This window comes from Chrysemys picta, chromosome 16 (assembly GCF_011386835.1).
Source record: "Chrysemys picta bellii isolate R12L10 chromosome 16, ASM1138683v2, whole genome shotgun sequence".
Classification (NCBI taxonomy): Eukaryota; Metazoa; Chordata; order Testudines; family Emydidae; genus Chrysemys; species Chrysemys picta.
The window spans coordinates 18,667,522-18,695,345 of NC_088806.1; the positions used below are offsets into that span (position 1 = coordinate 18,667,522).

At 45.0% G+C, this 27,824-nt stretch overlaps 1 protein-coding gene and 1 long non-coding RNA gene across 19 annotated transcripts in view; both read left to right on the forward strand.

Annotated features, from left to right (window-relative positions):
• Window positions 1-16,586, forward strand: part of LOC135976093 (uncharacterized) — a 36,014-nt gene extending 19,428 nt beyond the window's left edge. Inside the window, exon 2 of the long non-coding RNA XR_010593326.1 lies at window positions 37-16,586. This is a non-coding gene — a long non-coding RNA (uncharacterized LOC135976093). The remainder of the gene's footprint in view (window positions 1-36) is intronic.
• The window catches only part of FLI1 (Fli-1 proto-oncogene, ETS transcription factor), a 117,738-nt gene that overhangs the window by 34,407 nt on the left and 55,507 nt on the right, over window positions 1-27,824 (forward strand). The gene's annotated exons all lie outside the window — the stretch shown is intronic.

Sequence of the window (27,824 nt, forward strand, 5' to 3'; positions counted from 1 at the left end):
CACGGCTGCTACTCTGAAACTTTTGAAGAATCTGAGGGTTCATTTTTAGAAAGGAAGTTTCTAGTCCTCATGCTTGCCGAGGGAAGCTGGAAAATGTGGCCTCTAAAGGCTAAAAAGCCACAAGTTAAATAAAATAAAATTTTAAATGAAAAGCATGTTAAGTACAAAGACCCCAAGATTATTATTATAAAAATCTCATGATTATTAAACGGTTCTCCTGCCATCTGGGGGTCTGATTTGTCATCTTTCAATGCTTTAGGCAGTCAGGACTGAATTAGTGACTATGGGGGCATATAAACATTGAAAGATGTTACAAGGGTATAAACACCAAGGATGGAGAGCAAGTGTTTCCAGGGGTAGAACTAGGCCTGAGAGGCTAAAAGGAAATAAAGGGTATCCTGACATTTAGGTAGTGCAATAGTCTTCTAAAGGTAGTGGAGGGTGTCCCATCACTTGCAAACTAAACCTGACATAACCCAAGAAAGATTTTTGTAGAGGGCAATCCTGCAGTCAAATTGGTCTTTCTTCTATCTCTAAATTTCTATTCTTCCTTCCCCCACACAAATGATAATCAGTGGAGGTTGGGCTGCTTTATTAATTCATGCTTCAGAACAACAATAGGACACCTGGACTAGCACCTGTCAGAATATGATGCAAATAAGCCCCGCGAATCTAGACTTGATCAATGCTACCATAATGAAGCCCTAATAGAACTGCTAAGGATTTGAATGGCATTCATACAAATGGGCCAAGCTCAGATATTGACTCAATTGCATTAATTAATGCAGCACAGAAAGAAAGAAAGAAAGAAAGAAAGAAAGAAAGAAAGAAAGAAAGAAAGAAAGAAAGAAAGAAAGAAAGAAAGAAAGAAAGAAAGAAAGAAACATTGCTCACATACATAAAGATCTCCTAATGCTTTGTTGTTGCTGTTTTGTTTTTTAAATGGACAAAAAGGGAGCTTATTATATTTGCAAACAAAGAAATGATTGGATGCTCTGATTTATAGATAGGAGGGGAATGCAGGACCATTGTTGAACGCTTAAGTTACAGCAGGATTTCCTTCTGTGTGTTCAGAGAAAAGGTTAAAATTTGTTAATAACAGTCACAAGTTATAAGCAGCTCCAGCATCATGTGATTGATTTTCTGATTGCTTTAAAATGAGGTTTACAGAAACTGCGTCGCGTACATAATGATATGAACTGTTGAACAGTTTTGTAAAGACAGGGCAGAGATGACTGAAGATAACATAAACTGGTCTGACAATGAAGTAATATCTGCTTCTTTGCTTCCTGAGTCACAATAGGTTTCTTTTTAAACAATTATTTTATCTTTACTTCTGTATTGCTGGCTGAATTTGAACTGGCCTGTGTAGGTGAGGTTTATCTGCCAGCGAGTTTGGGTTTTTTTTATGCTGCCTGGATAGTAACTTGTTATATTATCTATCTCATCTCTCCTGTGTTGTTTCTATAATACTTTTATGCCAAGTTGGGAGATGTGTGTGGATTAGCAAAAGTCTATTTCACTTTCCCATTCAGTGTAGAGATGGCAAGGATGAGAGAGCAGTAGGCAGACAGTTTGTATTAAACACCTCACCTTGTTAACAGGTTCTGGTCTTGGTGAGAAAGGGTGTAAGTATATTCTGCTGACTCACCAAAGCAGCAGATATAAGAGAAATGGGAATGGCTCTTTGAGCAGAGAGGATCCAAGATGTGGGCTGAGCAGTCCAGAGGGAGGAACTGTAGGATTTGCCATAGCTAGACAGATGGCTTGAGTTGAGCTTTGTTATCTTACTGATTTCTTTGTTGGCAGTGCTGAAATCCAGGAAGGGGGTGAGTTTTTGACTCTGTGCAGTGTGTGGTTTTTAGAGCAGACAGGGAATGACGTAGAGACCCATTGGATTTTTTTTTTATTTTTTTTTTGAGTGACCATTTGTAACAGATATGGGGCAGACTCTCCTTTCTCACTCAGTTCCACACCCGTAAATCTGGTGTTACTTCAGACTTACACTGGTAGGGCTGAAGGGAGAATGGCTCATCACATCTGTCTTTGGAAAGCATCAAATAAACCCTTCTAAAAGGGGGAGGGGGAAGATGGACAGGAATGTGCAAGCCAGCCGGGAGTACCAGGGGTAAAACACATGCAAATCTCCAGCTGACACAAGCTGTGTCCTCTCCCATGAAAAAGTTCATAATAATCTCTGCAGAACATCACTTCAGGATAAACACAATAATGCTATAAATACTTGTACCCATTTCCTGTTGTTTGTATTGCAGCTTGCGCAGGGCTTTGAGTCTGGGTGAGGGTGTGACCATGAGCCACATAATGACACACATACTAACCATCCACGCTGCTCCTCCTGCTATTTGCAGCATGGGCTGGAATAATGGCATGTTAAAAAAAATGGATTCTTTGCCATTTGGATTGAGGTTCATTCAACAAAACAGGAAATAAATCTTTAATGAACGGAGAGGTATTTATTTACTTATTTCTAATGTAACAGGTTTAGGGCAGCAATCCTGCCGGTGCTTACACAGGTGAGTAGTTCCATTGACTTCAGCGGGATGACTCATGTGAGTAAAGTCACTCATCATAGATTATTTAGCCTCCAAATTTAGTTTTACTTTTGACTTTAATATACACCTCTAACTCGATATAACGCGACTCGAAAGTCATGGAAAGTCATGGGAGACGGGAGAGATTCCAGAAGACTGGAAAAGGGCAAATATAGTGCCCATCTATAAAAAGGGAAATAAAAACAACCCAGGTAACTACAGACCAGTTAGTTTAACTTCTGTGCCAGGGAAGATAATGGAGCAAGTAATTAAGGAAATAATCTGCAAACACTTGGAAGGTGGTAAGGTGATAGGGAACAGCCAGCATGGATTTGTGAAGAACAAATCATGTCAAACCAATCTGATAGCTTTCTTTGATAGGATAACGAGCCTTGTGGATAAGGGTGAAGCGGTGGATGTGGTATACCTAGACTTTAGTAAGGCATTTGATATGGTCTCGCATGATATTCTTATCGATAAACTAGGCAAATACAACTTAGATGGGGCTACTATAAGGTGGGTGCATAACTGGCTGGATAACCGTACTCAGAGAGTTGTTATTAATGGTTCCCAATCCTGCTGGAAAGGCGTAACGAGTGGGGTACCGCAGGGGTCTGTTTTGGGACCGGTTCTGTTCAATATCTTCATCAATGACTTAGATATTGGCATAGAAAGTATGCTTATTAAGTTTGCGGATGATACCAAACTGGGAGGGATTGCAACTACTTTGGAGGACAGGGTCATAATTCAAAATGATCTGGACAAATTGGAGAAATGGTCTGAGTTAAACAGGATGAAGTTTAACAAAGACAAATGCAAAGTGCTCCACTTAGGAAGGAAAAATCAATTTCACACATACAGAATGGGAAAAGACTGTCTAGGAAGGAGTACGGCAGAAAGGGATCTAGGGGTTATAGTGGACCACAAGCTAAATATGAGTCAACAGTGTGATGCTGTTGCAAAAAAAGCAAACATGATTCTGGGATGTATTAACAGGTGTGTTGTGAGCAAGACACGAGAAGTCATTCTTCCGCTCTACTCTGCTCTGGTTAGGCCTCAGCTGGAGTATTGTGTCCAGTTCTGGGCGCCGCATTTTAAAAAAGATGTGGAGAAATTGGAAAGGGTCCAAAGAAGAGCAACAAGAATGATTAAAGGTCTTGAGAACATGACCTATGAAGGAAGGCTGAAAGAATTGGGTTTGTTTAGTTTGGAAAAGAGAAGACTGAGAGGGGACATGATAGCAGTTTTCAGGTATCTAAAAGGGTGTCATAAGGAGGAGGGAGAGAACTTGTTCACCTTAGCCTCTAAGGATAGAACCAGAAACAATGGGTTTAAACTGCAGCAAGGGAGGTCTAGGTTGGACATTAGGAAAAAGTTCCTAACTGTCAGGGTGGTTAAACACTGGAACAAATTGCCTAGGGAGGTTGTGGAATCTCCGTCTCTGGAGATATTTAAGAGTAGGTTAGATAAATGTCTATCAGGGATGGTCTAGACAGTATTTGGTCCTGCCATGCGGGCAGGGGACTGGACTCGATGACCTCTCGAGGTCCCTTCCAGTCCTATAATCTATGAATCTATGATAGAACACGAATTCGGATATAACGCGGTAAAGCAGCGCTCCGGGGGGAGGGGGGGTTGCGCACTCCGGCGGATCAAAGCAAGTTCGATATAACGCGGTTTCACCTATAACGCGGTAAGATTTTTTGGCTCCCAAGGACAGCGTTATATCGGGGTAGAGGTATATAATGAAGATTGAACAAAACTTAATAGTGGGAGGCTGATTTGTTTGTTTGTTTGTTCCGTTTTTTTAAAATACTGCTCTGGGAGAAAAAAGGGACTCATTTTCCTGAGCTGTTTGCAACTGAAATTCAATTCATTTTTGTTGAGTGGATTTCCTTCCTTTGAGCCAGAAGTGAAAGTGACCAGAAATAATAGTGATATTGAGCAATCTAGTTTTTATCATCCAAGTTCCAGTGGAATGCAAAGAAAACAGATAACTCTATTGCCAGAATCACAAGATTATTTTAATAATCTCATGATTTTTAAGACAATCAGTTGGGGGTTCTTTTTATTTGCCTTCTGGGTTTTTTTTAAACTTTAGGGTGTACTTAGATCATGTTTTCAAGCTTTTTTCCACAACCATGAGGTCTAGAAATTTACTTTTATTATTATTTTTAAATGAAATCTACACTCACATTATCACATGATTCCAGGAACTGAGGCTTCACGAGAAACACCAAATACCACAAAACTCATGATAAAATCATGAGAGTTAGCAGCACTCAGGTTAATCTCAAACTCTTTGATGTTAAAGATCTAAGATGTTGTTAGTAACAAAGGGTCGCTTTGCAAACATGTAAGATAGCAAGGTCACAGTTTGCAATTTAAGACTTGATCCTGCAAAGATTTACCCCTCGACTTCAGTGCGGCTACTTGCATGCCTGAAGTTAAACACATGTGTTAAGTGTTTGCAGGGTTGGACCAAAAACAGTGTTTTGTGCTGAACAGGAGAAAATTAGAGGCTGGATAATGAATATTTGCCTACTTGAAGGATGGCAGAGATTTGTAGGTCCCTGTTCGGCAAAGAATTGAAGGGTGCGCTCAGTTTTAAATGTGGAACCAATTCCATCTCTATTCAGCAAAACAGTTAAGCACAATGCTTACATGCTTTGCTGAATCAGGGCCTTGAAAAACAGCTATTTCGCTCTATGGGAAAAACTCTTAAATAACAGAACGTTGCCAAGATAGCATGAAGCAGCTGTGTTCTGTAATCTAATTCCTATCCTATCAGTAATTATTATTGCTTCCAAATTGTGTGTGAATAGAAACTGTCCCTTCTATGAAATTAACCAGCTCCTTTTAGCCAATCCATTCACTGATGTAATCTGACTATGCCTAACAGGAGTGGGTTTGGTATGTTAGTTTTGTGTGAAACTAACAATGAGGGAGATGAGAATCAAGGAGGGAGATGAGAATAACAGGCACAGACCAAAAAAACCCCGATGGATGAAAAAGAAAAGCTTCAGCTAGGGATCTGTGTTTCTGTTCCTAAGTATTCAATGTTCAGTAGCATGCGATATTTATACTAACCAAGTTAATCCAGAGAGGGATTTTCAAAGGCATAAAAGGCAGTTCAGGCAGGAGTGCCTAATTCCCATTTATGCCTCCTCCAAATGCAATGCATTTGCTACAGTGTGGTCCAGTAGTTAAGACCTTCAGTTGGGATTGGACAGACATGGGCTCTAACCCCTGAATGCTGAATGACATTAGGCAAGCCATGTGAATGCTGTGCACTTTACTTTCCTTATCTGTAAAAACTGGGATAATGATACTGACCTCCTTTGTAAAGGGCTTTGAGAGCTATGAGTAGAGAGCCCTATATAAATGCTAAGTATTAATATGTGAAATCAAGGAAGTGAAGCCTTTTGATGTGCCCAGTCCAGAGGAACAGTCACAATTCCTTTAATTGCATCAGAATTGCTTTCTTGGCTATGAATTCTGATGTCCCAGGTACTACATTATGGCAGCTGTGAATGACTCACATGGAAGGAGGGGCTGGGTATTGAGGGCAAAGAGTCTGATAGCATGAAGATATCATGATATGCAACCATGATGGGAATGGGTACTCCACAAATGCATAGGGGCTGATCCTGCTACGCTGGAAACTAATAGGAGATCTGCCCCTTCTGTCAAGAGAGAGAGTGATTTAAAGGTTGCTGGCATGTGGCAGAGGAGCGAAGGGCTTAAAGGATATATTTATGGGCTTATTGCGTTAGGACTGTGAGAATCCTTGGATCTTGTAGATTCGGATTTGGGCTTATTACTGTTTATTTGTGCTGCAGCAGCTCCTAAACACACCGGTCAAGGACTGAGGGCCCCTTGTGCTAGGCGCTGTACAAACACAGCACAAAAAGAGAGTCCCTACCCCGAAGAGCTGACAATCTAAGCCCGAGAGTGGAGACAAGAGGTGAATACAACAACCGCATACGGGGAGGGTGGAGCACAAGGAAACAGCGCAATGAGTATCTGAGGAATGCGATGAGCAGTGCACACATTTTAAACCGCTCTCGAGTTCTAGCCTTTTTAATGACATTTATGTAGAGAAAAGAACATGAGGCCCAGCTCATTTGTATAGAGAGTGTTGGGGCAGAGGGGAAGGAGGGAGCACTTCCTTCCTCCACCTTTTGACTGTCTTGTCTAGGTAGGTTGCGGAAGGGACTGTCTCTTAGGCCTTGTCTATACTATAAAATTGTCAACCTGACTTACATCAGCATACAGCTGCCACAGTAATTACATCGCTGTGTGTGTCTACACCTTCTTCCTTGTGTCAGCGATGCGCGTCCTTACCAGGAGCACTTGTACTGATTGTACTATCAGTGTGGGGCATTGTGGGATGGCTCCTGAAAGCCAGGAACAGTCGACATAAGCAACGCAATGTCTACACTGACACTGCGTCGACCTAACTACATCGACCTTCACTCTACACTGCTCATGGAGATGGTGTTATTAAGTCGGCGGAACAGGGCAGTTACGTCAGCAGGAATGAAATTTCAGTGTAGATACTTCCATAGTTAGGTTGAAGTAAGCTGCCTTGCACTGATCTAACTCTGTAGTGTAGACAGGCCTTACTATGTGTTTGCACAGGGCCTAACAAAATGGGGCCCTGAACTCAGTAGAATCTCTAGGTGCTGCAGTAATATAGAATTAGCCTTCCCTATCTTCTTGGGCGGATCTACAGCAGAGTTCATTTTCCAGTATCTTCTCTGACTCCTGGCTGTATTCTGGGAACTGCAGCGGCTGCTGCTATAACACCTGCTGTGAGTTCTTTGCCTCCTGTGCTGTCTTGAATAATAATAATCCCTAGCTCTTATCTAGCACTTTTCATTCATAGATCTCAAAGCACTTTACAAAGGAGATCAGTACCATTATCCCCATTTTACAGATGGGGCAACTGAGGCACTGGGCAATGCACATTGGAAAAACATAATCCCAACTATACATATAAAATGATGGGGTCTAAATTAGCTGTTACCACTCAAGAAAGAGATCTTGGAGCCTTTGTGGATAGTTCTCTGACAACAGCCACTCAGTGTGCAGTGGCAGTCAAAAAAGCTAGCAGAATGTTAGAAACTATTAGGAAAGGGATAGATAATAAGACTGAAGATATTATAATACAACTATATGAATCCAGGGTACGCCCACACCTTGAGTAATACATGGAGTTCTGGTCATCCCATCTCAAAAAAGATATATTAGAAGTGGAAAAGATACAGAGAAGGGAAACAAAAAATAATTAAGTGTATGGAACAGCTTCTGTATGAGAAGAGATTAAAAAGGCTGGGACTTTTCAGCCTGGAAAAGAGATGACTAAGAGGTGATATGATAGAGGTCTATAAAATCGTGACTGGTAGGGAGAAAGTGAATAAGGAAGAGTTGTTTATTCCTTCTCATAACACAAGAACCCAGGGTCACCCAATGAAATTAATAGGCAGCAGGTTTAAAATAAACAAAAGAAAGTTCTTCTTCACACAGCGCACGGTCAACCTGTGGAACTTCTTGCCAGAGGATGTTGTGAAGGCCAAAACTATAACAGGGTTAAAAAAAAAACTAGATAAGTCTATGGAGGATAGGTTCATCAATGGCTATTAGCCAGGATGGGCAGGGATGCAAAATCATGCTATGGGTGTCCCTAGCCTCTCTTTGCCAGAAGCTGGGAATGGCCAACAGGGGAAGATCACTTACTAATTGCCCTGTTCTGTTCATTCCCTCTGAAGCACCTGGCACTTGCCACTGTCAGCACACAGGATACTGGGCTAGATAGATCACTGGTGTGACCCGGTATGCCTGTTCTTATGTGCTTAGGAAGTGACTAACCCAAGGTCACCCTGCAGCAGGCTGGGATTAGAACCCAGGTCTCCTGAGTCCCAGCCCAGTGGTCTAGCCAGCCTCGATAGTAACAATAATAATTATTATAATACTCACATTCCTTACTCAGTTTCAGCAGCATTCTTGGTGCCTTGCAAACCCACAAGGAATTTTCAGATGCAGACAAAACACTTGAGACACCCAGAGGCTGTTTTGAGCCGGTTCCAAAGTACTGTGGGGTTGGCCATGGCAAGGTCCATTTCACGGGGATTTGGAGGACAAGGTTGGAGTGTAGGGGCTGCTGTTATTCAGGTTGGCAGGCGCATTGACGCTGAACTGTATTGTTGGCCAGCTGGCTAGACACTGATCAGTGGAATCATTTTCCTCTAATTCAGGCTAGTCTCTGACTGGTACCCAACGGAGCAGATTGCAGGCAGCTTTCTCCTCTCGAGGTTTCTTTTTGTTCTCTTGTGGGACCTGGGCAAATGCTTTGAACAGCCACTGAACTGCTGCTGTGTTTAAGAGCCGGTCTGCTGACTCTTCCCAGTAATCCGGCAGCGTAGCTGCTCAGACAGCCTACTACAGACCAGCTGTGCTCGCTAGGTTGCCCGGAGACTGGCTCTGCTGTAGGCCTCGATTCCTGACACTCCGGTCCCTACCTGGGATAATAGCACTGTCCTATTACCCCGGGGGTATTGAAAGGATCAGTCCATTAAAGCTGGTGAGGCACTGCAACACGATGGCAATGGGGTAGATTATTACTAAGCGCCTAATGCAGAGCACATGGCAGCCAAAAGAAAGACTCCCCTTGACTTTGTTGGGCCTGGAATCAACCTTAACTGCAACTAGTTGAAAACTGCAATTTGCTACCATTATAATGTTCACACGCAAGACCCGATATTTCGGCAAAGAATTGGAACACAGGTAAAATGTCACCATTTCCAGGAGCACCGTGCATAGTTATGCAGTGACGTTCCATCTAGGGAGGAGGAAAAGGGGGGAGTTCAGCCATTTTAAAAAAATGTGTATAATCCGGAGAGGAATCCAAGCATTTTCACAGAAAAAACATTTCCTGGTGGCACAATTCTAGCGTTCTGATGACGGCCAAACTGCCTTTCATTATCCCCCGAAACTCTTGACAAGACGCTGTTGCTGGTTTGCGACCGTGAAAATGGTGACACTGTGTTTCCTAGAGGTGAAAGATGCTCCTAATCTCACTGGCAAATTAGAGCCCGATACCTGTAGTCCTTGCATGGGTGACGCTCCTGCTTTCTTCAAGGTCCAGCTGAAACAGAAGTTCTGAGCTTAATGCAAAAATTATTGGGTGATGTTCTCTGGCCTGTTCTATGCGGGGGATCAGACTAGATGATCACAATGGTCCCTTCTGGCCTTGGAATCTACGAATGGGAGTCAGGCAGGCACAAGGAGTGCCGGATCAGAGCCATCTTCCTCTCTTATGACCCGACCTTGCTACTATTAAAGTCAATAAGGATTGAGGCTGAGATTTTCAAAGGTGCCTAAGAGAGTTAGGCACCCAAATCCAATGGGATTTAGACACCTGATTCTTTTCTGCTGCTTTAAAATCCCAGCCAAACCAATACACATTTTCTCTAGCCTCAAATGTGACTTAATAGTTACTTACCAGGAATTCCCACTTTAGCAAAGGCAAGGCGAATATAGTTGCTTCTCTTTAAGGGTGGCTTGGCTCAGTCAGAATTAGGAGGGGGCCTGTTTTATTGGCCGGTAAAGCTGATTGATTTATTAGAGCAGAAATCTCTTGCTAGCTCCCAACACAGGTTATTCTCCAAGTGCAAACTCTATTTCACTGCACGCACACACAACACGGCCACAGTGCCCATGTTATGAATAGGCCCCTTTGTTAGCCTGCGAATCGACAAGACAGACTGTTTAGTTCATGTCTGCGCATTAGCGAAGGAGGACGGGGGTCTGTGAGACAGATGTGGCCTTTAATTGCATGGAACTATTAGAAGATCGTTAAGCTGTTTTTGACAGCTTTCCCTCTTGCTGAGGGAGCAGAGCGCTGTTCCAGAAGAGGTGTGGGGAGCAGTCCTGTCCTGCCTGCCCTGTAAAAAGGACCCCATATTAGACTATCATCCCGCTATGGAATAAAACAAAGGGTTTAGCTAACAGCCCTGCTTTCCTACCACAGCCACAGAGCTGATGCTGCATCTGAGAAAGAAATCTCCTCAAATTGCATCTGAGAAAGGGCTTTTCAACACTGCTTGGGGGACTAGCCATGTCACAGATAAGATGGGGCATATCAGCTCTGCTGAGAACATGGAGCTGCACCAACTGGCCTGCTTCTTATTTGTATTAGCATGGTCTGAGTCCATGAACCTCTTCAGCAAATACTTGAGGAGAGGAAAACTGAGGTGCAATAGCCCTCAGAAAACTTCACAAGCCGCTGCCATCAGAGACAGCCTTCCTTTCTAGAGGCAGACCAGACATTGGTCGGAACAGGACTCCTGGGTTCTATTTTCAGTTTTGCTACAGACCTACTTGGTGACCTTTGGCAAGACACTTTGCCAATGTGCCTCAGTCCCCCCCTCTGTGAAATAGGGATAACAATGCTTAGCCACATTTGTAAGGTGCTTTGAGATCCTCAGATGAAAGACGCTATAAAAGAGCAAAGTATTGCTGACATATTTTCTTTGTTCCTCTGGATCTTAGAGACTGTTCCTCTGGATCTTAGAGACATCCTCATGAAAACAAGGATCCTGGCTGCCTACACCTTAGCAGTTATCAAATTGATCAAACAACACATCCCTGGAGTTAAGTACCACACATGGGATCTTCAGTAGTTCTCAGTGTTGGCCACCTGAGTCAACAGGAGTTTTGCTACTGACTTCACTGAGAGCAGCTAGGCCAACGTTGAGTCCACCATCATCATCCTCATTTCATAGTTTTGTAGAGTTCAAGGGCGCAAGGAACCATCCAGTCTGACCTCCTCTATATCACAGTCCATTAAACATTACCCGGATACCCCTGTATTGAGCCCAAAGGCTTTAGTTAGACCAAAGCATTTCACTCCTCCTCCTCTTCTTCTCCAGATGCCAGTCCTGAGACACGGAGGTTAAGTGCCTTACCGTAGGTCTTGACCGCAAGGTGCAATTGTAGCAAGCTAGCTCTGCTAGCTCACATCTAGCTAGCATGGGTAACGACAGCCACAAAGACATGGCAGCACAGGCTAGCAACCCAAGTATGTACTCAGGGTCCCTGGTAGGCTTGTACTCTGGTTGCTAGCCCAAGCACAAGCCTTTACTGCTGGGTTTTCACTGCGGTCATTAGCTAGATTCAAGCTAGCACAGGTGTGCCCGTCTATCTTACGTTCACACCTTCGTCTCGCGGTCCAGACATACCTTAAAGCCATAAATGTGAGTCAGTGTCAGCATGGGGATTTGAGCCCAGATGCTCCTGGCTCCTTGTCCTTACTTGTGCTCAGCTCTCTCGTGCTTTGCCCATAGTGAAAGGTTTGGAAGTGCTTGCCATGAGCTCATTTAAGATCTCTGGTACTCAGGCCTGCATCACTGTGGATTGGAGGGGTGGAAAAATCCATTGACTATTGCTTGTGTGGAAAACTAGCCATGAGAGAGGATTTTTTTTTTTTTGAGATGTGCAATGCAGCAATGAGATGCCATCTATCTGAGCCTCAAATCGGGGCTTTTCTCGGTACAGGGCCGATAAAGCCAACAGGCTCACACATATCACTGTCAACGGTAGCTGATAAGAGGTTTTTTGCAAGTCCGTTGCCCAGCATCCAACCAAAATAGAATTTGGTTTTATCAAGCAGCCATGCTTGAGGATAACGCTTTGCATTTCTGTGACCTGTTTCTGCCAAGGATCTCAGAGTGCCTCACAATTGTTAAGGATCAGAGCACCCTTGGGAGGAGTGCATAGCACGTACAGGGAAACTGACTCATGGAGACATTAAATGACTTGGCTAGGGTGATGCAGTTGGAAATAGAACCCAGGTCTGCTGATTCCCAACCCCCCTGCTCTAACAGTTGGACAGTGGGTGATAGTGGATAGCGGGGGAGAAGCAGATGTGCTATATCTTGATTTTAGTGAGGCATTTAACAGTCCCACAGAACATTCTCATAGCTAAACGAGGGAAATGTGGTCTAGATGGGGTAATTACTAGAAAGCAGGTGCAAAACTGGTTGAAAGATCATACTCAAACAGTAGTTATCAATGGTTCGTTGTCAGACTGGGAGGACGTATCTAGTGGTGTCTCATAGGGGTCAAGCTTTGGTCCGGTGCTATTCAATATTTTCCTTTATGACTTGGCTAATGGAGTGGAGAGTATGCTTAGAAAATTTACAGAGGACGCCAAGCTAGGAGGGGTTACAACCCGTTTGGAGAACAGGATTAGAATTCAAAATGACCTTGACAAATCAGAGAATTGATCTGAAATCAAGAGGATGAAATTCAATAAAGACAAGTGCAAAGTACTTCACTTAGGAAGGAAAAATCAAATGCACAGCTACAAAATGGGGAATAACTGGCTAGGTGGTCATACTGCTGAAAAGGATCTGGGGGTTATAGTGGATGACAATTTGAACATGAGTCAACAATGTGATGCAGTTGAGAAAAATGCTAATATTATTCTGGAGTGTATTAACAGCAGTGTGGCATGTAAGATATCACAGGTAATTGTCCTGCTGTACTCGGGCCTGGTGAGGCCTCAGCTGGAGTACTGTGTCCAGTTCTGGGTGCCACACTTTAAGGAAGATGTGGACAAATTGGAGAAAGTGCAGAGGAGAACAACAAACATGATAAACGGTTTAGCAAACCTGATCTATGAGGAAAGGTTAAAAACTGGGCGTGTTTAGTCTTGAGAAAATTAGACTGAGGAGGGACCTGATAACAGTCTTTAAATATGTTAAGGGGTGTTAAAAAGAAGATGGTCATCAGTTGTTCTCCAGGTCCACTGGAGGTAGAACAAGAAATAAGGGGCTTAATCTGCAGCGAGGGAGATTTAGGTTAGATATTAGGAAAAACTTTCTGACTAGAAGGGTAGTTAAGCTCTGGAACAGGCTTCCAAGGGACGTTATGGAATCCCCGTCACTGGAGATTTTTAAGAACAGTCTGGACCAGGGGTGGCCAACCTGAGCCTGAGAAGGAGCCAGAATTTACCAATGTACATTGCCAAAGAGCCGCAGTAATACGTCAGCAACCCTCCATCAGCTCCCCACCCCGCTCCCAGCGCCTCCCACCCACCGGCAGCCCTGCCAGTCAGTGCCTCTCCCTCCCTCCCCGCACCTCCCAATCAGCTGTTTCGTGGTGTGCAGTAGGCTCGGGGGAGGGGGGAGGAGCGAGGGCATGGCAGGCTCAGGGGAGGGGGCGGGAAGGCGTGGAGTGGGGAGAGGGCCTGTGGCAGAGCCAGGGGTTGAGCAGCAAGCACCCCCAGCATATTGGAAAGTTAGCACCTGTAGCTCCAGCCCCAGAGTCGGTGCCTATACAAGGAGCCGCATATTAACTTCTGAAGAGCCGCATGTGGCTCTGAAGCCACAGACTGGCCACCCCTGGTCTGGACAGACATTTGTCAGGGATGGTCTAGGTTTACCTGATCTTGTCTCAGTGCAGGAGTCTGGACTAGATGATTTCTCGTGATCCCTTCCAGGCCTACATGTCTAGGATATTCTTCAACTGACTTCAGAAGATTTACAGCAGAGGTGGATTTGGCCCTATATTCCCAGTCAGTGAGGTCTTGCCTACACGACAAACGTTTTGCCAGTATAACCTCCACTAGTCTATAGATGGTGCTTATGCCGACAGAAGGAGTTTTTCTGTCATCCCACTAACATCACCTCCCTGCATGACGCTAAGGGCTTGTCCACATTGGTGCAACTTAAGTCACCCAGGGAGATGGAAAAGCCACCCCCTAAGTGATGTAAGTTACACCAATCTAAGCGCCAGTGTGGACAGCACTCTGTCAGTGGGAGATGCTCTCCTGCCAACATAGCTACTGCTGCTAGGGGAGCTCTCTCTTGTCGGCCTAGAGCATCTGCACTAGCAGTACTACAGCTGTCATGACTCTACTCTACTCTAGCATAGACTAGCCCTGGTTCTGCCAACAGGAGCACTCTTCTGTCAGCATAGCTGCAGCTACAGGGGAAGTTTTGACGCAGAGCTAGAATGTGTGTTTTTTTCACACCACTGGCCGACGTGTAAACCTGGCCACAGTTAAGGGCTCTAACAACACTTATGTATTTACCAGGTGCTCATAGACAGCTCTGGATGTTAGAAGCTGTTTTATTGACACAGTGTTTGTCAGGATATGAGGTTTTGTCCTTCCTGGAGGTGCCATGGGAATCTCTGGGCACTCACTAGGAAGTAAGTTAGTCACTTCTATCAATCCCCTTTTGTATTGCAGTGTTGGCTTTGGGTCATAACCCAAGTCTTAGTGTGGGATTTGAACCCCCTAACCTTCTGTCCCACAGAAACCATGCAGCACACTAAGCCATGTTGGTACCTGCCTGTGGCTTGCAGATTAGAACAGTAATGGCTCTTTGTAGAGAAATTAGATCCATCAAAAATCCCTGGGAACTTTCAGTGGTTTAAGCTAGGTTTTCCTGTTCAAATCTCTCAATTGAGATTGACAAAAAAAAATATCTTGGTATAATCCTGCCGAGCTGTTTTGCTTGGAATGCCCTGAGCAAGCTTGCTCACAAAATCGCTGCTTTTCCTATAGGCGTATGCAGAGACAAGCTCATCAGTGGAGCCACAGGGGCTGAGGCAGGCGTGCAAGGAAAACACAGGTGAATGCCATCCCAGTTGGGCAGCCACTTTCAGTTGCGCTGCCAAGCTGGGGAGACCAGCTGAGAACTAGACAAGGAGCCAGCCGAGGCCGGGCATGCTGCAGAGGGCATCAATGCAAGGCTTTCATAAACTCCCCTGATGGGCAGCGCTGACATCAGCCCCTGCCGTCCCTCCTGGAGGAAGGAATGTCCAGCTTTGGCTGCCACGATCAGTGGGTGAGGGCTAGGAAAGGAGAGGCTGGTGAGAACGCAGAGGAGCCTGAAGTGTGGAAAACAGGCCATGTTAGCTCACCGGTTTTATTGTTTGTGTCATTGTGGCACCTAGAAAATGTTCCATTGTCAACTGCGCTGCTGGTGGCAGCGACCGTTTTGGATCCTCTGTTGACTCCATGAATGGAGAGCACTGGTTCAAGTCGGAGAGGATCATTTGCCGATTGTTAAAGGCCATTAGAATTAGACACAGCAATGCAGTTCTACGGGTGTTGAGTAAGAGACAGCCCTGGCGCTGTGGAACTCACAGTCTAAACAGACAAGACCAACAAAGGGTGGGGGGAGGAAGGAAGGATTGTTATCCCCATTTTACAGATGGGCAAGTGTGTCACAAAGAGATTGAGTAACTCACCCAAGGTCATGCAGGAAGTCAGTGGCAGAGCTGGGAAGGGAATGCAGAGCCAGGCCCAGTGCCATCAGTACAAGACCATCCTTTCTCTGAGTCTGTGCAGGAAGCCCACATTCACATGTGCAGATGGGCTCTAGGGGGTGTGAAAACTAGTAGGTGTGCATCTAAGTGCCCATTGGCACATCCAGTTTTAGACATCCACCTATCTATCTGAGATACTTACCTGACCTCACCACCGTGGTATCTGAGCACTTCACAGAACTTAACAGATTTATCCACACAGCATCCCTGTGAGGCAGGGCAGTGCTATTGTCCTATTTTACAGACGGGGAACTGAGGCACAGAGAGGCTAAGGGCAGGTCTACACTAACCCCCCAATTCGAACTAAGGTACGCAACTTCAGCTACGTGAATAACATAGCTGAAGTTCGAAGTACCTTAGTTTGAACTTACCTCGGTCCAGACGCGGCAGGCAGGCTCCCCCATCGACTTCGCGTACTCCTCTCGCCGAGCTGGAGTACCGCAGTCGACGGCGAGCACTTCCGGGTTCGACTTATCTCGTCCAGACAAGACGCGATAAGTTGAACCCAGAAGTTCGATTTGCTTGCCGCCGAACTACCGGGTAGTGCAGACCTACCCTAAGTGACATACTCAAGGTCACACAGGATGTCTGTGGAAGTGCAGGGACTTTTGCAAATTACGGTCCATGTGTAAATATCAGAGAGGAGCAAAAATGATCATGAACCAGAGACTAAGCACGAAAGAGAAATGAGAGAAAAGAATGAAAGCACGAATAAGAGCCGAAGAATGAGGGAGAATGAAGAAGAGCAGATAAAGGGCAACAAATAAAGAAAGCAGCAAGATCATAATGAAAGCAGGGAATGCAGAATGATGGAGTGATTGAGGAAGAGCAAGTGAGAGACAGAGAAAGCAGGAGCAAAATGTTACACAATCCAGAAAACAGTCTTCATCTACGGGATCAGTGTGACAGACCATGGGGGTCAGGTGATGTTATCGGGTCATGGGTCAGTGAGCTCACCATTCACATGCTAGCATATACATCTGATATTTTGCTTTTGTGAGCCCTTTCCATGCTGATCCAGTATCTGAGCTCTTTTCTACACACACACTTGCACCTAGTTTAGTTAAATCGGATTAGTTTCCCTGGTGCAAACTCCGGTGTCGACATCCCTACATCGGTTTAGAAGTGACTTGCAGTGATTGAGCTCAAGTTGTAAAGAAATTGCCCCATGCACGTTTGTGTGTGTATAAACCCTTGCACAGAGTGCATGGGTGTGCGAACAGATATAGTGGTTGCTGCCCAGCCCTTCCCAGGCACACCAGTTCTGCACGTTTCCAGCAGGAATAAGAAGGTAGGGCTGTGGAAGTCAGCACATTGTGTTGCTAACTGGGCCCATTGGCTGGCTGGTCCCTTTGCCAGCTCAGATACTTTGTCAAGGTTAAGGCTGGAATTTTAAAGTGGTCCAAGGGAGTGAGGCACCCAATTCCCATCAAACATGAATGGGCACCTAACTCCTTTAAGCTCTGTTGAAATCCCAGCCTTAGGGGTTTTCTATTCCATTGAGGAAGTGTTCCTGGTTAGAAGGCAGGTGAGGCCTGTGTAGCAGACATCATTTGAACTTGCACTTGCATGCCTTAAGATTGCATTTCAGTTGACTGCAGCTGATGAATATACCAAGCTGAATAATGTGCAGCATGGATCTACGGGACAGCACATACCCACAAGCCTTGAACAAGCCCCACTTTCCCCTATTTCCATGCTTTGCATTACGTAGCTTGAGAATAAGCACTAGCAACCATCGTGCCAGGTCCTCGTGGTTCTTCTTCCATTGCTGGGTCTAATGCTAACAGCTGTTAACGATGGGCAGCTGATCCTTTCTGACTTAAACCACCGCTCTCCATGCATGGAGTCAACAGATGATCCCAAGCGACTGCTGTCACCAGCAATGCAGTAGATAATGGAACACTGGCAGGTGTAGCCTTTGCTGCTTGGGTGTCCCTTGACTTCCCATCTCATCCAAAGAGAGACGCTGGCTAGGGATGGGTCTGGATTGAAAGGCTGGATCCAAACACACGCTGAACGTCATAGGTACTCAAAATCTGAACGTTGATCTGCATCCAAATGTCACACATGGGCCAAGCCATAACTTTAAAGGCAAAAAGCCCAAACTCTTAGATGTGTGAAATCCCAAACCAGTTCTGGCCTTGGAGCCATCTGTTGAACCTACCTTGACCTGAATAGGTCCTGGGTTTAAACAGCTGTCTTCTCTAAGACACTTTCTGCTTGCCATAAAGGGATAGGATCTGAAAATCTGACTAGTGACCTGTGCTGTATATGGCTGATTGCATGCCTTTTCTTTCCTTTACATTTCTAATCACTCCTCACGTAGGTAGAGTTCAGCAATTCTCAGAGTTGCTGCCACCTGTTTCTGGAGGAGACACACACTGTGCTCTCTCCTGGAGACTTTACTTTGATTCTTTCATGCCATTGTTTTTCCTTAGTCTGGAATAAGTCATCTGGGGTTGAACGTGCACATTTTGTTTTTTGTGGATTGAAACATAACAGCACCCGGAGAACATTTCCTAATGGGCTTCCTGCAATTGTGATGGGAACGGTGTCAGAGAACAAAACAGGATACAATCACAGTGTTTGTGAATGTAACTGGGACAATGGTATCACAGCGAAATGATGAATGGATGTGATGGGTCAGAGCTTCAGTTTGGAGAAGCCCCCCTCATTTTAATGCTTCTCTGAACTACACAAACCTCTTGGGTCTGGAAAACTGTGCTTGAAATCTTATGAGAACAGACATATTTGCCAGATTTCTGAAACTTTGGCTCTTAGCAACTAAGGTGAGAGTTGTGATGTTCAGAGCTATCCAATGGCTATGATTTTGTTTTTTAACCACTTCTGCTAAACTGGTCTGCTACAATCAGGTTGTTCATGTCCTTTTCTGATGCAGCATGTTATAGAGGACACACACACACACACACACATTGCCACTGTGCTCTCTCACGACAACTTTCTTTTCCCTCTGCCCCCATCTAAAAAAAATAATTTAGACTGGAAGTATCACAGAAAACAAAAAGAGCGCATGCTAGGAAATACGATAGATCGATCGATAGCCTCCGTTTCTAGTCTGGCTGAAAATATCACCAGAGATGCTTTATACTTCCAGTCCAGATAAAAATGTGGAAGCTGCCACAAAAGAATGAAACGACGAATTTGAAAGTTAACTGAATTTATATGAACCAAAGTTTCAGTTTGCATTGAGAGTAGGGTGACCAGATGTCCCGATTTTATAGGGACAATCCCGATTTTGGGGGCTTTTTCTTATATAGGCTCCTATTACCCCCCCACCCCGATTTTTTACACTTGCTATCTGGTCACCCGAATTGAGAGGGATAGTTTGAGTTGCTTCTTAGCTTCTCCAGATGGAGTTTTCCTTTCCTAGTCACTGAACAAACAGAAGTTTTAGAACTGGGAATGGATGATAATTCTGTGCTGAACGTTGGTTCATGGTGCAGGCCGCTGATCTGAATTTTGGAATGGAAAGCAAGCTCTGCTTCTAAAGAGGGCATAAGAGTAGACAGGGGGTGTTTCAGGGCAAAGCAGAGGTCACTTCAAGTTTTGTGTGGAGGAACATCTTACTTCAGGAGAGACCTTCAGGTTTGCTAGGAAACCATCAGGCAGTCCTCTAAGAGTCTTCAGCAGAACAGCCCGTAAAAATGCTAAAATAATATTTACCGAAGTGTGTGTGTGCATATTCATATCCATGAGCCTCTGTTGACTAATACAGATGCTTAAAGGAAATCATACAATTATTTCACAAGAGTATGAAAAAAATAACCCAAAAGGAAGGTCCATGTACACCTCTAGGGTAGAGGGTGAGTGAGTTCCCAGGGACAGAGGGCCAATTCAGTGGTGTAAATTAAGTAATGTAAATTGGTCAGTGAAATGTGTGTATAGGTAGAGTAACTTGCACTAATTTGGCAGCACAGGACAGTTCCATTTGGATTAGCCTTCAAGGGTGAATCCTGGCACTGTTCCAGTCGATGGCAAAACTACTAATGACTTCAACGGGGCCAAGGTTTCACCCCAAATGTTCAGCATACAATGTTTAACCCACAACATTTTACGTCAGAGCAACCCTGGATCATGGATTTAAAAGAGCCCAGGCGTATAGTAACAGCACAGATGGATTCTGTGTAGCAACTGATAATGGTTATTCAATGGTTAATAGCATATCTAGACAGCTCAGAAGTTTAAGTTCTCTTAGAATTTAGAACAGCTGTTGTAGGAGAGGTCAGCTTCCAAGTTATCAGTGTGCAGTATGGAGCCCTGATTTGAGAATTCAGGGTAGTATTTAAGCACGTGCCTAACTTAAGTCCCCTAAACATGTGTTTAAATTAAACATGTGCGTAAGTGGTGTCCTGAACTGGGAGGGGCTAAGCGCATCTTTGAGGGTTTGTTTGCATCAGGGCCTTAGTGGATGTGGAGCTATGATGAATCCAGACCTCTCTTCCAACGTGTCTCATCTTAGAGCTGGGGTGGATGTGAAATGATGAACTTCAAAAACTATCCAATCTAAAAAAAGGAACACTTTTTTATTTATTATTTTTTTTTTTTTGGGTGCAAAACTGATTGTGAAAAAATGTCCCCATTATCTTACCAGCTCTAGTGTGAGCCTTAATTTCAGGATATTCTTGCTGTTAAGAATCCTCTGGGTTTTGTATCAATCTTCTGCCCTCTTTGCTTTTCCTCCTTGCACAAATTACCAGGTTCACCTTTCTTTGGGCTGCAAAGAAATGAGTCTTGTTTTGGGATTATCGCAGGGTAAGCACTGTCATTTCAAGAGTACCTCTCATAATGGAAAGTAAAACTAAAGGCAGTGTGATCTAGTGGCTTGAGCATGAGCCTGGGTGCTGGGAATTCCTGAGCTATATTCCTGGCTGTATCATTGCCTAGCTATGTGACTTGGAGCAAGTCACTGAATCTCCCTGTTCCTGCTTTTCTCCATCTCTATAGCGGAGAAAAATGGACCTGATCTTCAGAGGGGCTCAACACCGACAAGCCTCGCCTACAAGAAATCAATGGCAGGTGGGAGCTTCAGGTGTCCTGCACCTTTGAAAGTTGGGCCAAAAAATACTTGCCCACCTCCCGAGCATTTTAAAAATATCCTCTATTTTGGATGCTGTTTAATTTAAAATGACGATTGAGCTAATCTAATCTCAGTGGGCCGGGAAATCAGTTACTGCTTATCTGTTGTATAAGCATCTTAAACAGATCACTCTACAAAGCCAAAGCAAATGAGCCAAGGGAAATATCCATAAAAATAGAAACCTTCAGCTGTCGATCCCAAAGTGTTGTATAAAGGGGGAAAAGCATTATTAGCTCCCATGTGTAGATGAAGAAACTAAGGCACAGAGCCCCTGAGACACTTGAGCCAGATTGCAAACTCCTCACTCTACCAGTGAGCAGTTCCTCCCTGGAGAAGTGCCAGGCTTCATTGTGACTGCTCGAGTGAGTAACTTCTCCCCAGGGCAAGTATGGGGCTCACAGTCAGGCACTTGGTAAATAGACAGTGGGCCGCAAGTCAATGGTAGAGCCCAGAATGGACCCTGTGTGCCTGATTCTCCATCGCCCTGCACTTTGTGCAGTGTGAGTGTAAAGCGGGGACAGATGATGGCCTAGATACATAGGGTAGGGCCTGAGCTACTGAAGTCATGTAATAATATCACAATGTCAGCTTTCATTTAAAAACAATGTTCCTAGCCCTCATGCATGCAAAGAAAAGCTTGGAAGAATGAACCGAGCTGCCTGAGTCTGCAGAGAGCCTGAAACAATAGCTCCAAGAGGCATGAACTGCTCCATTTGTCTCACTTCTGAAACCTGCTGCCATCCCCAAGGAGGGCCAGGGCCAGATAATGCAGGGCCAGAGCAATGGGATCGGGGGTGGGGACTCGGAGGTATCAAATGATGTGCTTAGGGCTGTGGATTGTCTTAATTCTGCCCTGGTGTAAAGTGCTACCAAATCAGACTGGCTTCACACCCACTTTACATGCACGGTGCAGAGCAACGGAGAATCGAACCTCCAATGACTCCCAGATTGGGGCTCTCATTACTGCATCACTATGACTGTTTTCTTCTAGCTCCAGTCAAGCAAAGTCTCCACTAAATAGGCATGCCTTAAAGGGGGCTCTGAAGGTCCAAAAGTTAGGAGTGTGGTTGTACCAATAAAACACCCAGGATTGCCGTTTTCCAGGAGGGGTTATGTGGGTTCCCTGCATAGCGCATGCAGAGGTGGCGTAGTGTGGACAAAGCCCAAGAAAGCCCATCATCTGGTTTTGGTTCCAAAAAGCTTCCAGCCCTTCAGTGAATCGCCCAAACCTGCTTCTGCCCACCTAGGCAGAAAATACTTTGTAACCTTAGGTTTGGTTTTAAAAATAGATAAGACTTTTTGGGAGCGGGGGAGTGGGGAGGCTGGTATGATTTTGGACCCCACTAAGGCTCAGAGGTATTTGGACCTTTGGTTTTGGTTTGGTGCGTTATAAAGATCGGGACATTTGAGATCTGAAACTAAGCTTTGATCTGAGACACTGTCAACATTCAGAGGTGTCCAGATCCTGGAGATTGCTATTTGTATTGAAGGGATCCCATTGTGCTAGGCTCATACATACACTGTGAGCGACAGCCTCTGCCCCAAAGATATCATCATCTGACTAGACCAGACAAACAGTGGGCGGGAAGACAGAGGCATGGAGAGGAGAAGTGACTGGCCAAAGGTCACACAGCAGGTCAATGGCAGAGTTGAGAATAGCATACAGCTTTCCTGACTCCCAGCTCAGTGTCCTGTCCACTAGCCCCCACTTCCTCAAGTTTCACTATGGGCTTATCTCTACTGCATTTTAAACCGACCTTGGTCTCCATCCCTCATAAACCTGATCCTATTTCGCTTTCCCAGCATAAGTATTGGCAGCAAAAATGCTGATTCATAAAACTGCAATTCCAGAAACCGTTATTTATATTTAAGGAATAGATTTTTTGTGTCATTTGCTGTGGGCACCTCATTTTTGGCTCCTTTGCATCCCACATTTGGGCCCGGGCAGGTGGAGGGGGATGGGTCTGTAATATGCCCTTTGCAAAGAAGTTCAGGAGTGATCCCTAATACCGCAGAGAAAGAGAAAGGAAAACATTTGATTGCAATTCCCCTGCTCTGGAGAGCGAAGAAATCTTTCCGTGCATTGCGCGGTGGTTTGTGTGCAGCATTTTTCTCTCTGATGAAGTCAGCCTTTGTGGCAGGAGGATGAACCTTTGATCGTTCACAACGCCCTTTAAATGTGGTTATGGTCAGAAAAGTGACTGTACAGAGCACAGAGTCAATATTCAGTGCAGGTGCATCACTGAGGCCTGGAGAGAGCCTTCATTGTAGACATATACAGGGGGTGAGACCACTGATTACTGTCACATCACGATCTCTGGTTCTCATGGCAGTCGGAGCTCAGCCAAAGCCAGGAAACCCTGACCATCTTGTGAACTTTCCTTGCCCTCGAGCTCTGGGTCACGCTGGGAGACAAAGCTGCTGAATTTGGGGGAGGGGGTTTTGTCCAAGCTGAACCTCTTAAGGTTTGAGCTGATTCTGCCAAGAGCCTGTCCCAACGTGAGCTCTTTCAGTGCAAATGGCTTATTGCTAGCCAGGCACCATCACTGCTTTGGGGGCCTCAAATGCAAGGATGTGTAGTTGGACAGGTCGATCTTAGAACTTTCGGATGACCGCCCAGCTGAGCCCTGGCCAGTTGGGGCCTGTCTTCACTGAAAATTTAACTCACATCCTGCCTTTAGCCCCTGCCCCTCTCTTGTCTACACACACAACCCTCTCTCTAAATTTGGTGGTGCTTCAAACCAGGCTAGCTGGCCTGGCTGGGGGCCGACCTCAGGTGTCTCTGCTTTCACTCAGGCTGGAACCTGGCCACTTTGCAGGGAAGACACAGGCTAAATCATTCGAGTGCTGATAGCCCTCCAATGCCTTCCCACAGTTCTCCCCATGTACCTCAAAAGACAGACAAGTTCTTCCACGATTCACTGGGAAAGAATAATACTAATTCTTGTAGCACAAAGAACTACGGGTGGTACCCACCTAACAAAGCACATCTCCCTTTCAATGGGAGAAGCTCTCCTTTACTTTCTCTCTTACTTAGTGTCATGGGTGCACAATTGCTGCTGTGCTGAAGAATGGTTACTATTCACAACAATGCTCTGTATTAATCAGCCACCCAAGACACCAACATAAATGTCTTGTCAAGGAGAGGTACATTCAAGGTGGAGAATACAGCATGGGTGAATTTGGGGGTATTTGAAAGAGATGGCTTAAAACAGGTTGCTGCTTATTGGAGCCATCCTGTTCTCTCTGTAATCCATAAAACAGACATAGGCATGCAGCCAACTTTTCAAAAGTGGCCATTCCAAATTTTTGGAAGCCCAACCTGAGACAATTTTCAGAGATGCTGAACACCAGCAGCTCCACTGACTCCAGCTGAAGTTCTGTGTGCTCTGCAATTCGTAAAACCAAGCCCAGCATGTCTCCCACTGGAGACCCCCAAAATGGAAGCACCTACATTTTTGAAAATCTTGGCCTTCATCCATAATGTACTGTTGGATCCACAGGATCAAAGTCACAGGTCAAATCCTGATATTTTCACTCAGTCTCAGGCAAAACTCTCATATAAAGTCACTAGACATTTTGTCTGAGAAAGGACTGTTGGATTTTGCCTCCTAGGAACACAAGGTAATAATCATCTGACATTTCTGCAACTCCATTCATTCTTCAGGATCCAAAGGTGTTTTGCCAACCCTATGAAGGATCACTTCAGTAGAAGGAGCAGCAATAGACTTTCCTCTGGGGCAGCTGTGTGGCTCATGGGATACCTTGAGAAGGCAGGGACTGGTTTTTGCAGGGAACTGAGTGTGTCTGTGGTATGCCCCGAGCTGCTGTAGACGGGACTGGCTGCATTATGCCGGGAATGTGATAAAAAACTGGAAAAGCTGAAGCCAGCGTATTCCCAGAGGCTCTATAATGTAATATATATGCCCAAGTAATAAACACAAGACCCCTATCTCGGACTCAGTCTGGCCATTCAAGGACAAAGCTCAGGAGGCGACAGCATAGGGCAGAACTCTGATCAGCGGTGGTTTCTTTAGTAAGGTTGTGTTATCACCCTTAACACCCCACAAGGGTTTCCCAATTACCCAGCTACCCCAGACTCCATGTAACTCTAGATTCCAATAGGATGCAACATTTACCTGCTGGTGTCCTTCCTTAGAGATTTTTAAGGTCAGGCTTGACAAAGCCCTGGCTGGGATGATTTAGTTGGGAATTGGTCCTGCTTTGAGCAGGGGGTTGGACTAGATGACCTCCTGAGGTCCCTTCCAACCCTGATAGTCTATGATTCTACAATTCTATGATCAGAGCTGTTGATCTCTTCATTAACCAGAGCTGAAGCCAGACTCTTCTCAATCAGGTTAGGCCCCTAGGAATGGAATGTAGCCACATGTTTATAGCTAGAGGAGTCATTTAGGGACTGATCCAGAGGGAATGAGCTAAACATCGGCCTTCCCTGACCTTGGACTATAGGTTTAGATCCAGCAGGGCCAGCTGTATCCTTCCAAGGAAGTGGAACTGAGTTCCAGGTATTGGGTCTGTCTGATGCGACTTTTAAAAGAGGAGTTACTGCAGTCTGTCCATGGAAGTTAAAGATCCCCTGGCATTGGCCACCCCTCTGTATTTATGCTGAGTCTTAGATGCATGGAAATGCCACAGCAAGGCCTGGCCGGGGGATGGGGGGAGACATGCCTCTTAGCTCTCCTCCTACACATCTAGCCATATTTGTTTGGTGTTTGCATGTATTACAGGTCCCCAGCTGTGTCTGAGCAGAGGCTGGAGCTGTATCTGTGGAAGCTTGCATATTAGCAGCTTGTAATTTTAGCTCTGGAGGTCTCTGGTTCAGTGCCCAGTCTGGCAGCCAAAATGGCAGCTGTCACATATACCTTTGTTCTCCTCTGTGCCGTGCAAGTAACTGAGGGGAAAGTAGGGTCCTTAGGCTACGTGCATTTAATCAGTAAAGTGTCTAACATCTGGAGGAAGCTACTGTATGAGTGCAAGAGCATCGTTATGGATATCTGTGGTAATGAACGCTGATCAGTCCTGTGCACAGCTCCCTGTACAGGAGAGTCGTTTCTTCATTCACAGAATGTGCTGCACTTAGGAAACAAATCTCCCCAGCTGGTGGTATCTACGATGGCGGGAAATGTGTACTTGCCCCATTACTTAGTCCTACCCAAATCAACGCATCAGTCCATGCCCGAGCTGAGCTCAACGGGACCTTTTCTTAGCCGGATAAATAGGGCTGGGCACAAATTTTGCATCACAATGTTTTTTTCAACAGAAAATTGAGTTTCCAACCAAATGGACATTTTCATGGGACTTGTCTGCTTTCCTCGAATTTACGATTTTTTTTGCCAGAAAACTGAACCCCTCCTTCCAAACTGAATATTTGGGGGAGGGGGTGTTGGCCAAAAACCAGAGTCAGGTTTTTTTATGAAAAATCAAAAATTTCTGCTGAAAATTGCCAAAAAAATTCCCTGATTGTGTCCACAAGGAGAAAATAATTAATTTTCCAACCAGCTCCATTGCCAAGTGTACTTGGTACAGGGCGCAGAATCCCACCAACAGAGATCCCCTTTGACTGATCTGTTTAAGGTTCACCTACGGCCTCCTGCCATAAAGGGAAACCCCCAGAGTTTTGTGTTGAGATGCGCCTAGGAGGCCAATGAAGGCTACTTCCTGCCTTTGTCATTTCAGAATCCCTGTCTGACACACCCTGGCTTCAGCAAAGCAGATACTAGACCTGTAACCACATCCTCGCTGCCGATGAAAAGGCCTACTCTTTGCTTTAAGAAGAAGCCATTGGCAGTGTCACTGGTTTTATTAAGCCTTTGCAAGGTCTCGAGGGGATGGGAATGGGGATTTCCAGTGTTCGTAATGGACTAGCAACGTCCACAGATGCATCTGCCTGAATCCCTCACACTAATCAGGGTTTGAGGTTGGCCAGGGCTGAATTCCCAAATCTTGCTGGGGAGATTTCTCGGAAAAATCTGACCAGTCCTGATGAGAGTATTTTCTAGGGGTATCTTCAATCCCCCAAGGGTTCTGAAATTTGTACGATCAATGGGCGAAGGAGGACTGTATGAAGATACAATCCTGGTTTGAAGTGGTTTCCATCATATACTGGGTTTACAGTTTGGGTCGATGACTCTCAGCACCCCAGCTGATCATGCTGGTGGTATTACCTCATTGTTTTCTTGTATTCCCCCATTCATATATATAACTCTTTGTTGTCTCTTGTCTTATACTTCGATAGTAAGCCACTTGGGGCAGGGACTGTCTTTTTGTTCTGTGTTTGTACAGTGTCTGGCGTAATGGATTCCTTGTCCAGGCTGGGGCTCTTATGTGCTACAGAAACACCAATTATAAACAGTAATAAGGACAACAACAGTAGAAGCCACTTGCAAAATTATTAGGGCAAATACTTCTTGATTTCAAGGGGACTTTAAGCACATGCTTAAAGTAAAGCACATGCTTAAGGGCCAAAAAGGCTTATCCATCTTTGCTAAGTGCTTTGAGATCTGCAGCTGGAAAAGTAGTGGCTCATTAGCTTGTGCTATAGCAGCTTATGCTTTTAGCTCTGAATGTCCCCATTTCAACTGTCAGCCAAGCTAGCAGCTAACTTAGCTACATGAAGAGCATGCAGACCTTGTCAGATGCGCTTTGGATGAGGCAGGCAGTGAAGAGAGTACTGTACCCAGCTCCCTCAGTTAACTGTACCCAGTTAACCTCAGCTCCTGCCTCCTCAGACACAGAGTAACCAGAAAAAGAACCCACCGGTTTTGCATAAGGGTTAATGGACCCCAAAGAATTGGATTCAATCT